General features: G+C 46.3%; 1 long non-coding RNA gene across 5 annotated transcripts; it reads right to left on the minus strand.

Moving 5' to 3' along the window:
- Positions 1–4,368: 4,368 nt before the first annotated feature.
- Positions 4,369–11,203, minus strand: LOC131574369 (uncharacterized). 5 transcript variants are annotated; one of them, XR_009276486.1, is made up of 6 exons: positions 10,979–11,203; positions 9,730–9,895; positions 8,976–9,116; positions 7,327–7,429; positions 5,772–5,899; positions 4,369–5,004 (listed from the first exon to the last, which is right to left on the minus strand). It is a non-coding gene; the product is annotated as an uncharacterized LOC131574369 (long non-coding RNA). The 5 variants fall into 5 exon arrangements; XR_009276485.1 differs by having other exon boundaries at positions 8,966–9,116; XR_009276488.1 differs by having other exon boundaries at positions 8,966–9,116; positions 9,730–9,930.
- Between the last annotated feature and the right edge of the window lie 599 nt (positions 11,204–11,802).

The raw sequence follows: 11,802 nt of genomic DNA on the forward strand, positions 1-11,802 counted from the left end.
GGTGCTGCATGGGAAACCAAGTCTGAGCAGGACAGCAGGCTCTGGGGGAGAATGGGGCCCTAGAGCTCCAGCTTCACAGACAGCAAGCCTTAATTTCCATTTCCTATCTTTCCGTTTTTCACTAAGATGACAAATTTTTTTCTTATAGGAAAATTATATTCCAATCACTGCTGAAGTTAAGCCTTAACCTAAGAAAGTTCCAACTTTTTTTTTCTAGCTGAGATGTCTCTTTCAAATTTTGCCTAAAGCTTCAAGAAGAAAGAATAAAAGCCATGGGATTCAGAGAAACTTGATATTTCTCATGTTTAAAGGGGAGTTAGTCATATTAAAGTGAGCTTCTCTTTATACGTCAGAAAAGAGAGTAGCAGAAGTGACAACAAAACACACAGCTATTTTTTGATTTCCAGTTCACTGTGAAGAGTTGTTTTCACTCTCTCCCCCTTCTCCCTTTAGGAAGAAGTGTTAAATTAGCAATGAAAACAGCACATTAGCTGACAGGTACTGCAAATAATCTGATCATGAGACAGCATTAAAAAAACTATTCAGCATGTTGTGGATATCGGGGTTATTCTCTTCAGCAATTACATCTCAGGGAAGCTCTTCTTAGATATTTAATGGGCTGGAGCGAAAGAATTTTTAAAGCACATTTCAGATCTGCTGGTATTGAGAAGGATCAAGTATTTCATAGTTGCTGCTAAGTTTTACAACTGATTATGGCACATCCTAAGTTAAGCTTCTTTAGAAGGAAGCTGACAGTGCCTAACACGAAATTCTGCCAAAGACAGTCTGTGTAGGCATAAAAGGAGAAGAGGCAGAACGCAATGCTGGGCATCGTGAATAAAAAGCCTTATTCAGCCAGGGCCCAAAAGTGACTTTTTTAATGCTTATTTTTAACTAACTGTGAACTTCTGCAATAAGCACAGAGTGCTACTTGGCTCCTTAAATAGCTGCAATGATGAGCTGGCGCTCGCTTCTGTTACTATGTGAATTTATGGAGCTGTTGTCACACGCTTTGTTGGAGGAAATATATGGTGGTTCTGTCATAGGGACTGGACACCTATAATTCTCACTTTCTTTGCCTGCTCATAAATCCCTGCTGCTCAGCCACACGGTTATTGCACTTGGGCTGCTGCTGTAATGCCCTCGCTGGAGCAGGGCTCTCCAGTGCCTTGCAGGGGAAGCGCTGAGTCACCAGTATCGCTCCAGTGGAGATGGAATGCTGCACAGGGCCGGTGACTGCCTGCCTGGCAAAGGAGATTCAGGCACGTAGATCTGCCCCAGGGGCATGCTGACAAATAGATCCCGAGCTGAAAGGCACTGGGTGCCTTGGAAATGCCACTTTGTGTGAGTTTTACCATCTTGAATAAGGTTTCATGGGTTTTGGTGCCTGACATGCACCAAAGCAAAGGTACAAGCTTTGCTTCTTGATTTTTTTGTAAGATCCTGCCTAAGAAAGGGCATTTCCTGCTTGTCTTACTGTAGCACAAGTCTAAAGAGGAGCAGCTGATGGAGCTGGGGTTGTTTAGTCTGAAGGAAAGGAAGTTCTGGGGGGACCTTATTGATCCCTATAACTACTGGATGTTGCAGACAGGTGGGGATCAATCTTTTCTCCCAGGTGACAAATGATAGGTCAAGAGGAAATGGCTTCAGGTTGCACCAGGGGAGGTTTAGACTGGATAGCAAGAAAAGTTTCTTCACTGAAAGGGTTGTCAAACACTGAAACAGGCTGCCCAGGGAAGTAGTGGAATCATTGCTCTGCAAAGTGATCAGAAAATGCATAGATGTGGTGTTTAGGGACATGGTTTAGTGGCAGATTTAGCAGTGCCAGGTTAATGGTTGAACTCAATGATCTTAGAGGTCCTTTCCAACCTATTCTATTCTATTCTATTCTATTCTATTCTATTCTATTCTATTCTATTCTATTCTATTCTATTCTATTCTATTCTATTCTATTCTATTCTATTCTATTCTATTCTATTCTATTCTATTCTATTCTATTCTATTCTATTCTATTCTATTCTATTCTATTCTATTCTATTCTATTCTATTCTATTCTATTCTATTCTATTCTATTCTATTCTATTCTATTCTATTCTATTCCATTCCATTCCATTCCATTCCATTCCATTCCATTCCATTCCATTCCATTCCATTCTGTTCCGGTCTAGTCTAATTCTATCCTATCCTATCCTATCCTATCCTATCCTGTCCTGTCCTGTCCTGTCCTGTCCTGTCCTATCCTATTCCGTTTTTCCCATCTCTGTGTTTTTTACCCAGGCTGGTGCAGCGGCTACAGAGGACTTGGTTGTATTTCATTTTTGTACATAAAGCCCTGCCTTGCCCCGCAGGCATGGAGCTGCCGGCCCTGGAGCAGTGTGAGATCCTTTATTGCTCAGACGCTTTCAGTCTCGCTGGGCTCAGGATGGGCTTGATCTCCGGGCTGCTCTCGGCCCCCGTGCTTTGCCGCAGCACTCCTTTGTGTCTAGCGCCAGAGCCGCTCTGTGTGCGGCGGCTGCCGCTGCCTCTGGCTCCGCTTTTTGAGTCACTGCCTTCTCTCCGCTCCTCCGGCCTCTGAACCCTTTCATCTTGCCCTGCTACGCACTGCAGCCGCCTTCTTTCATCTTGCCCTCTCTGGCTGTGGGAATGTCCTTTGGGAAGCTGGGCTCTGTCTCATGGCAGACAGGCTGGAGGAGCCGTGTGAGCGGCATCGCTGCGCATCCCGTGTGACAGCGGCACCTTGCCGGGCCCACACCGCCGCACGCCGCTCCTGCGGGCCCCTGCGAGACCACTGCTCTCCCCTGTGCCTCTGCTCCTCCTCCTGCCTTTCATCTGCCTCCTCTGCTCAGGCCAGAGGCCGCTGTGTGTGACAAGCCTGGCGGTGCCACGAGGGGCTGGTCTCAGCCGGGAACGCTGCCGAAACACAGATAAAAACCACAGCGCTGCTGAAAGCCCTGCCCGGTCCCTCGTCTGCACAAACCCCATCTGCCTGTCTCTCATGCCCACTGCTTAGAGATACGTGAGCCCTCCCAGGAAGGTTTGGGCTGTGTAACCCTTCCTGCACCTCTGTGGGAACAGTAGAGTCTAAAATGTGGCTGTGTTTTACTCCCAGCATCAGGATGTCTCGGTCCCGGGTTGGAGGTGAGGGGTAGGCTGTGTTTACATCCACCTGTGACCTGGATGGCAGTCCAGGAGCCACCTGCTCCCTGGGGGCTGGGACAGCACTGGGGAGCTGCTAGGTGAGCTGCTCGGTGAGCTGCTAGTGCTCCAGGTTATCTCCAGGTTCCCAGGGAGCCATTGAGCATCTGTGACTTATCCCAACAGCTTGCAGGGACCCAGACTCAAGGAGAGCCATTCCCCATAGGAAAGGAAAGACCTGAGGACAGAGAACCACCACAATCGTCATCTCATGAAGCTTGTAGCCCTCAGGAATGATGCTGTACTGTCTTGGGTGGCTCCTGCAGGGACTTTATCCGTGGCCCATTCACCACCACAAGGATCAACTCCCAGCAGCAGCCATGCACTGAGTGTCCCCTCACCCCTGGGTGGCTCAGGGATGTCCCCGGCCTGTGCTGTAAGCAAGCATGGGGAAAGTGGATGGAGACAGGGAGTCTCTGTCCTCTTCCTCCAGCACCATGTGTCAGCCTATTGTGCTGGAAAGTGGTCTATTGATCAAGATCCATTGCCAGTTATTTCCCGGAGAAGCAAGCAGTGATTGAAGAAAGGTTTGTGCCTTTGGGACATGCTTTTCCCATTGGAGCAGTGCACTTATCTCCTGTTCCACCACCAGAACAAGAGGGAAGGGCATAAGCCAGCCCAAGGCCATCGTTGCCTTATAAAAAGCAATGCTGGAGATGGTCAATGATGGGCAGCAACTGGAGGAGCTTAATCCCTACTCATCCCATTTTGACAATAAAATCATATGTTTTGATACTAAAAGCTTCCACCTGGAGAGTTTGATGAAAAGCACAGGGAAGTGTTGGTTCTAGGCAGGAATTTGCTTTACTATTCTGCTCCTCAGGAGCTTTCATAAGTAGGTTTCTTTGCTACCACAACAGAAAGAACACCCCTTTCATAATGAATTGCCTTCAACTACCATGAGCCAAGCTTAGGGGGTTTTTTTGTTTTTGTTTTTTTAAATGTGGGAGCATAGAAAATTAAATCTCTGTTGGATTTTTTTAAGCAATTATTTTAAGCACTGTGAATAAACAGGGAGTGTCTTACAAACACCTGTTATTTTTCCCATCGTGAGTTTGGCTGCTGCTGAACAGTCAAAAATGCTGCTCTTTATAGGATAAAGTGTGTTTATCTGGCAGACAAGAATAGGGTTTGTTTTCACCACAGAATAATGCACTGGCTGCTGTATGAAGTGCAGCACCAACTTTTATTGTTTATTTGTTTCCTGGCTTCCTCCTGGTTGCTGACAGATTGGTGAGACTCAGTTGCTCCCATACCAGAAGAGGCACCTCAGACCTGGGCAGAGAGAACTGGGGTCGTATCACTGACAGCTTCTCAAAGCTTCTGGGTTTGCTGTGAATATGGAGATGAGCTTCATCATAAGAATTGATCCATATCTAGCTCTCAGCCTTCTTCTGGAGAAATCAGAGGGTGCCAAGTCTGGGCTTCTGAACTGCTGGAGGAAAGTCCATCTCAAAGTGCATGCTCCTGAAACACACTGCAAGAGGAGTACCTGGAAACAGTTCTGGGAGATTCTCTTTACCCTTTTTCCCCATCTCCCTGTCTGGATGCTGCAGGCTGACCGTACTGTGGGGACAAGGCTGCTGCTCATACAGTAGCATTCAGAGCACGAGCAGAACAGCACAGGGACCTGAGGCAGAGGGATTACAGCAGCAGTTGGTTGGCTGAGCTGACCTGATTGAGCTGACACTTCCTTCTTTTCCAGCCTTAACCTTTGCTGAAGGTTGTCACCTCCCCTTGCCTGTCCTCCCTCCGGGTGGGGGGAAGCTACAGAGCAGCTGAGCAGGAGCCTCATGAGCAGGACATGGCCTGAAGGAAGGGAAGGAAGAGGTCAGAGGTGGCTGGGACTCCACAGATGAGACAAAACACAAGGGCTGACAGCAATGGATTTGCAGCATGCACTTGGTATTGCAGGTCAGGCTTGAGGTGACCTGACCAGTGACCATTCCACAGAGACAGCCAAGATCCTTTGTCCTTCTTCCCTCAGGTAGCAACCAACCACCAGCGTTGTTTTTCAAGTACGTGTCTAAAGACAACGCGGCTCTCTAACAAGCTAAGACAAGCATCACATTAGCCCCTAGCAGGGATGATTTTAGCAGGGACACTTGCAAAGCTCTATTGTAGCCAGCCAGCAAGTGCTCTGCCTCCTGGGTTTTGCTAGTTGATTGTATGGGAGTAGGGTTTTTTTGTACATTTTCTTGCTTCTCAAGAGTTTCCAATAAATCAGGGCTATTTTTGAGGCTCAGTTAAAGACCAGAAAGAGAATGTAGAAGAGAGGTGAGGGGGCACTGGGATTAATTTGCTCCTCTTGGTGCTTGTGCTTTTGAGCAGCTCAGAAATCCATCTGGCCAGTTTTCTCCCTTCTCTTACTGTTACTGGTTCTGCACTGGATCTGTGCTCTGCCAGGCTGAGGTGTCCTGAGCAGGACATGGCGAAGGGACAGAGGGGAAAGATGATGCCATGTGTGAGGCAGAACAGAGGTTTACACACCAGATACACTGTTTTAGCAAAGCACTGTAAGTCAAGCAAAGCTGCCTGGGCTCTGAAAAGCTGAGAAGGAAGCAAAAAAATCTCACCAGTTTTACTCCTGCTGTTGCTCTTTAAAAGTCTCTAGCTGAGAGCACGTAGGCAGCCAGGCTGCATTGCTAACTCTGAACCTCTGCATGGCAAATGGGGACACTCAGGAGCCTTCACCAACTTTTGGCTAGTGGTAGAAAGGATGTTTTCAGTGGTTAAGGTGAAAGACAGGTAGTAGAGACCAAGCTTCCATCCTGGGCGTTGTTACCAGTAAACTGTATGTGAACAAATCCCTCAGGCCAAAATTTTCATTGCCCTGCCCTTCTGAAAATCAGGCCATGAGTTGCGTAAATATGGGTGTAGATACCTAGCAGTAGGCAGCCAGTTTGGAACATTCTGGCTTTAATCCCTGTGCCTGAGTTACCTCATTTATAAAATGGGGATAATTCTTTGCTACCTCGAGGGATGCTCTGAAGCACAGCTCTATTGATGCTGGCGAAGCATGTCCCAGCTCGCTGGATAGCTATTATTCTATACTTGACAGAAATTGGATACGGCAGAGCTGAACCAGTGCTCTTGGTGTAGTTTTCTGTGTTGCCAGTGGACAGCCTTTGAGTCACAGTTCCTCCCCCCCAGCAATGAGACAGAGCAGACCAGGAACACTTTTGGCATTGCCACAGCTCCACGTTGCACCTTTAAAGAAGCCAAGTACCCCCATAGTTCTGCCCCTGCCTGTCACTGCTCCAGGGTACTCAGACTGGACATAGGACATGCATCTTCCCCCTGGGGAGGGAGATGAGTTGCCAGGACACTGGGGTGTGTGGCTCTATAAGCTCCTTCTGTTAGGAACAAATTGTGTTTGTATCTCCTCAAGTTTATGTGGGTTGTTTTCATGTAGCATGAGCTCAGCATTTCTGCTGCAGAGACAGACGTCTGTACAAGACAATTAAAAGAGCAAATTGATTTAGAATAGCTCTGGATTTTGACACTTCTGTAGTAAAAGGATCTCTTCCTCTGCTTCACATGAACTGATGATACCGGGAAACTGTCCCATCAATTTTCCCATATGGAAAAATATTTAATTCAGCCCATGACTTTCATGTCATTTTCATAATCAGCAGCAAGACATTCTTTCCAATAGAACCATGCTCCTGGAAGATACGTCACTTTATGCTAAGAAACACGTATCTATGTTTCAAAAACTCTAATGCCACAGGATTCTTATTTGCACAGTGCTGGCAAAATCTTGCACTTAGAGTCACTTCCAGATGTAAATCATAAAATGCAGGGAATAAGATTTTTTTTTAACTGAAAAATGCCTGTTTGGTTTTCATCCTCTGTCCTGTTGGAAACTAAAGCATAGAGGAAATCTTGGGAGAAGTGTGTTATCCTGGGATTGTCTCTCTGGACTTACCCTCAGGGTGAGGTGATTTAAGTTTGGGTGCCTATCTTTAATGACAGCTGCTGCATCTTCTGAGTTTCAACCCTCGACACAATGACAAATGAACCTCCATGCCCACCTTTGCACCCAACTGGTTTCATATCAGGCAGTTTCACTGCCCACACATAGGTAAGATAAAAGAGGAGTCTTTGACTCTTTTGCAATCCTCTTACCTCCTCAGAAACCTTCCGCAATCCGCATTGTCTCGAACAAAGGGTGAGCTAAAGGATGAGTGGGATACTTCATTATAACCTCTGGCTGTGCAATGAGTCACACCTGTGATTTTGAAATACAAAATAATAAATTAAGAGGGCAGTAGTGAGATTGAGCTGACAACCTGATAATAAAAATACTGGGCAACTTGTCAACTTCAGCTGAGTAACCAAAGAACGACATTTTCTGCCAAGCACAGGCAAATGAAAGGCACTCTTTGCTGCACTGTTTTCATGATGGGGCCAACAGCAATGTCTAGTGGTTCAATAAAATGTAAACACTGACTATATTTTCTGGAGCCAGTTTCTCTTTTTGTCCTCACAGAGAAGGAAGGTTGGCATCCAGGAGTCTGAAGTAAAGATTGAGAGCTGGGACTCTGCCTTGTATTTGTGCCAACAGAAAAATCTCTATGACTGTGTTTATCTAAATGTACATGACTTTATAGATAGGATTTAGAAAAGTATGATTACTATTAGCCTGATTCTCAGAGGGAAGGCATTCATAAATATTCTCTATTTATTAATCATCATATACAGTCATTTTCCTACAGCTGTCAAACTGTCAAACTCTTCTCTTCATTGACTTCACTTGCTCAGTGGTACAAGGGTGTGGGGTATGCTGCAGCTACCTGAGCCAGCTCACTGTCCACAACACTGCAAAGCCACACTGCCAGCGACTTGGGACACGGCTTCATGAGCCAGCATTGCAGGAAAGGAAACAGCAAAATGCTATCCTCCCACCGTCATCTGGGCTCAGCGGCAATTTAACACCCCTTACATGGCGATGCCTTTTTCACAAAACAAAGAAAACCCACCAAAAACACAAAAAACCCCAGACAGAATTTGGGTAGGAATCAAGATTCTTCCCTATGGAAAGAACAAAAAAAAAAAAAAAAGGAAAAGACTTGTCACCAACATGTTTTCTCCTTTGAGTGACTAGAGGAATAGGTATTTGCTACCAGGAAAGCCTCTGTTGTTCTGGGCAAAGAGCTCACACTCTTTGTGAGGGGGAGGAATGCTCTCAGTGTTTCTTCGGAGGAAGGTGGGGCTGCAGCTGTGTAACTGAGATGTTCACGTGGAGGTTTGGCATGACCCAAAATTGTCACCAGGACAAAAAACATCCCCAACCAAAACAAGAAAACTCAGTGGAGTAAAATCCCTACTGAAGGCCTGCACAGAAAGCCAATACCAGTAATAAGGTGGCCCAGCTCCTACCAGAACCAAAAGATTTCTGGACTTGAGAGTAAAACGTAAACTTTAAACACCCCAACACCCCTTCCTAAAAAAAATTAATATTTTTCTTTTCCTATTATTCCAATAAATGTGGTGTTAGAGAATGGACATTCTGGTATGAAGCAGAGCCAATGTGTTGCTTGTAAGTGGACAAAATACAGGGTATTTTTTTAATATTCTAAGCAGGATACCTTGACTTTTGAGGACTGATCAAATAAAACAAAGCACTGAAGATTTTGCCCATCATTACAACAGCACATTTAGTTTCATGGTTGGCATCTGAGATGAATCTGTGTATACTCTAATGTCAGAAAATACAACATTTCCAGCCAATGGGACAGTAGTCATTGAACTGTCAAGGATGTACCCATTTGTACCAGCTGTGAGCTGGAGGATGGATCATGGAGTGGAGAGCTGATTTCTTTGCACCTCTGACTCAAGCAGCACTGTTCCATTGCTGATTTTGTGTCTTCAGTTTCAGAGCTTGTAGAATGATTTGGCTTGCCAGGGACTGGACACTGAAATGACACAAGACAGATCTAGAATGAATCTAGTTGGCAAGTGGAGCACACTATTTTTGGCAGGAAGTATATATTTTTAAATATTGCAGTGAGATAATCAATGTGTTACAGTAGGTCAGCCCAGTCTTGAGGGATTTGGGGCCATGGGCAGTCTGTACCCCAGTGTCAATCACAACCCCATGTTCATAGTACCTTCTGCAGTAGGTTGTCTGTGTCTATATTTTATAAAAAAAACCAGCTCCAGTTCAGGATGCCAAATTTCTCTTGAAGCAAGTGAATCTGGCAGCAAAGAAATAGCTCAGGCCATCTTTTTGGCCATAAAGTGGTGATGGGAAGGTGAGCAAGACAGATGGTGATTGCTACATCAGACACTTGGCACTGCTGATCCTCCACTCTTCTGTCATTTTACCAAGTGAAAACCTTAAGAGAAACCCCCACCTCCCCAAGCTCATGAATTTAATCCAGTGGGACCTGGAAAAGCCAATCAGCCACATGCCCACAGTGAACAGCCCTTCAGGAGGTGTCATAGCTGCACTTGCAACCTGTCACCTCTAACTCCTCCAACAGAATGGCCACATTTTTATTTACATTCTGAGACTTGAATTCATACCCTTACATGGCCAGTGAGACATGTCTCTTTCTCCACTGATGCTGCTTGCCAGGGAATGCATAGATAAAGCAAGTTGCTCCCTCCTGCCACCGAGGACAGTGTGCTCGTATCAGTCAATAGCTGCTGGCGAGCCCTGGAGGCTGGACACACTTCTTGTTTCAGCAACCTGGAGTGAACATGGAAAGCACCTGGCTACAAGGGCTGTAAACAAATAGAAACTTGACTGGGAGTTGCCACATAGCACAGGAGTTTAAATGAGATACAAAGCCAGGCACCTCCTATTACTAAGGAAAATTCAAGCTGCCATTTGTCCCTGCACGGTTCTGTTTCCCAGTGCCAACACACCCCGACCAGAGACAGTTTGGCATGGAGGATTCGCTGGGCCTGACGCAATGTTCCCAGCCTGGGATCAGATTAGTCCTAACCCAGGATCTTATGCAAATCCGAGGCTGGAGGAAGCTTGAGAATGAAATAAGAGAAAATCCCCCTGATCAAGGCTGCTGATAAAAGCAGCCGCCTCCAGCCGGTGAGCAGCACCACCCACAGCCCGGCTCCTGGCGTGCCACGCTGGGCAGGGGCTCGGTGGCTAATGACAGCCCAGCAGCAGGGCACCCATCAGGCAGGAGGAGGACAGGATGCTATCCCATCCCACGCACACAACAGCTCTCTCTGAGCAGGAGGCCATGCCAAAAACACGGACAGAGGCAGTCCTGTATTCCACTGTCTGCGGGGAGTCCTTGGGCCACTGTGCTGATCTCAGCTGGAATGGCTGTGTGGAGGGGCTGAGTGTAGGCACCATGCACTCTCCATTTTCCTGGGCTTGCTGGAGATCAGAATGCACTCTGTTCAGTGCATTATATATCTGCTTCCCAGTGTGGACAAGATTTGGGAGTTAAGAGGGTCTCCAGGGTGCCTGTTTCCTGTTTCCTACCTGCTTACAGACAGTAATCACAGAGTGTTTGTCGTGGTGCATCTTTAGTTAGAAGAGATCTACTCTAGTTATCTCAAATACTAGGAGTGGAACTTGGTCCCACAATTTGTTTCACAGCGATAAATGACATTGGAATGGCAGCATCTTCTCTCCCCTGCTCTCTATGCACAGGGTGTGCACTGCAGCAAAGTAGAAAGTGCTGCAATTGCAGAAACAACTTCTAGTAGCCACTGTGATCCCTGATAATTACTCCTTAGCCTCCCCTGCTGCCTCACAGATGCTCGATGGCTGCTCAGCCAAGCCAACCGCGTGTCCTACCTGCGCAAGACTCTTGGTATCTGCTATCAACGTGACTAAGACCGACTTGCAGGTTCCGTCACCATTCCCAAGAAACTTTCTCCTGGAGGCAGTCAAGGCACAGGGCTGCCACAGCAGGTATTTTGCCCAATTAAGCAAGTGAGCAGTGCTATGTGGCTGGTTGACATTTAAAGCAGAGGAACACAGACTGGAGGGAGATGTTGCAACCTTGTTTGTGTTGGCAGTGGATGGGGTTGCGAAAAAGCCCTAAGAGAAAGTAACAAACAAAGGGTGTGTCTTGAAAGGAGGTTGAGTTCAGAAACCTTTGCACAACGTGCAAGCAACACGTGCAAGAGCCAGGTGATTCAGGGCTGCCTTTCCTACCCTCTTGTGACCTAAATCCCCCAACAAAAGGACTTGCATGTGCAAATAGAACAAGAGCCTCCTGGCCTTTGGACCTGGTTTTCCAGGAAGAAAATCTGGCCCTATTGTACAGAATGACACACTGAGGTGTAGCACAGAATGTTTTTGGGGTGGTTTTAGAGACTCAGGGACTGTTTAAGACCAGACTTGGGGATAGTGGCCCAATATTTTAGTTTTCATGTGGCTGAGTTTCTTCCAACATAAAACTCCTCTTTACATTGCCTCTTGTAATTCAACCATTATATGAATATTTCAGATTCTTTCCATTTGATTGTTTTGTTCTGGGCTTTTTTTTCCCAAAATAGGAAACAGCTTTTTTAGAGGGGGAGGAGGGTTAGCACTCCATGTGTGTAATGCTTTCACAGAATCATAGAACAGTTTGGGTTGGAAGAGACCTTAAAGATCATCTAGTTTCAAACCCC

The sequence above is a fragment of the Poecile atricapillus genome, unplaced genomic scaffold, assembly GCF_030490865.1.
Source record: "Poecile atricapillus isolate bPoeAtr1 unplaced genomic scaffold, bPoeAtr1.hap1 scaffold_273, whole genome shotgun sequence".
Lineage (NCBI taxonomy): Eukaryota > Metazoa > Chordata > Aves > Passeriformes > Paridae > Poecile > Poecile atricapillus.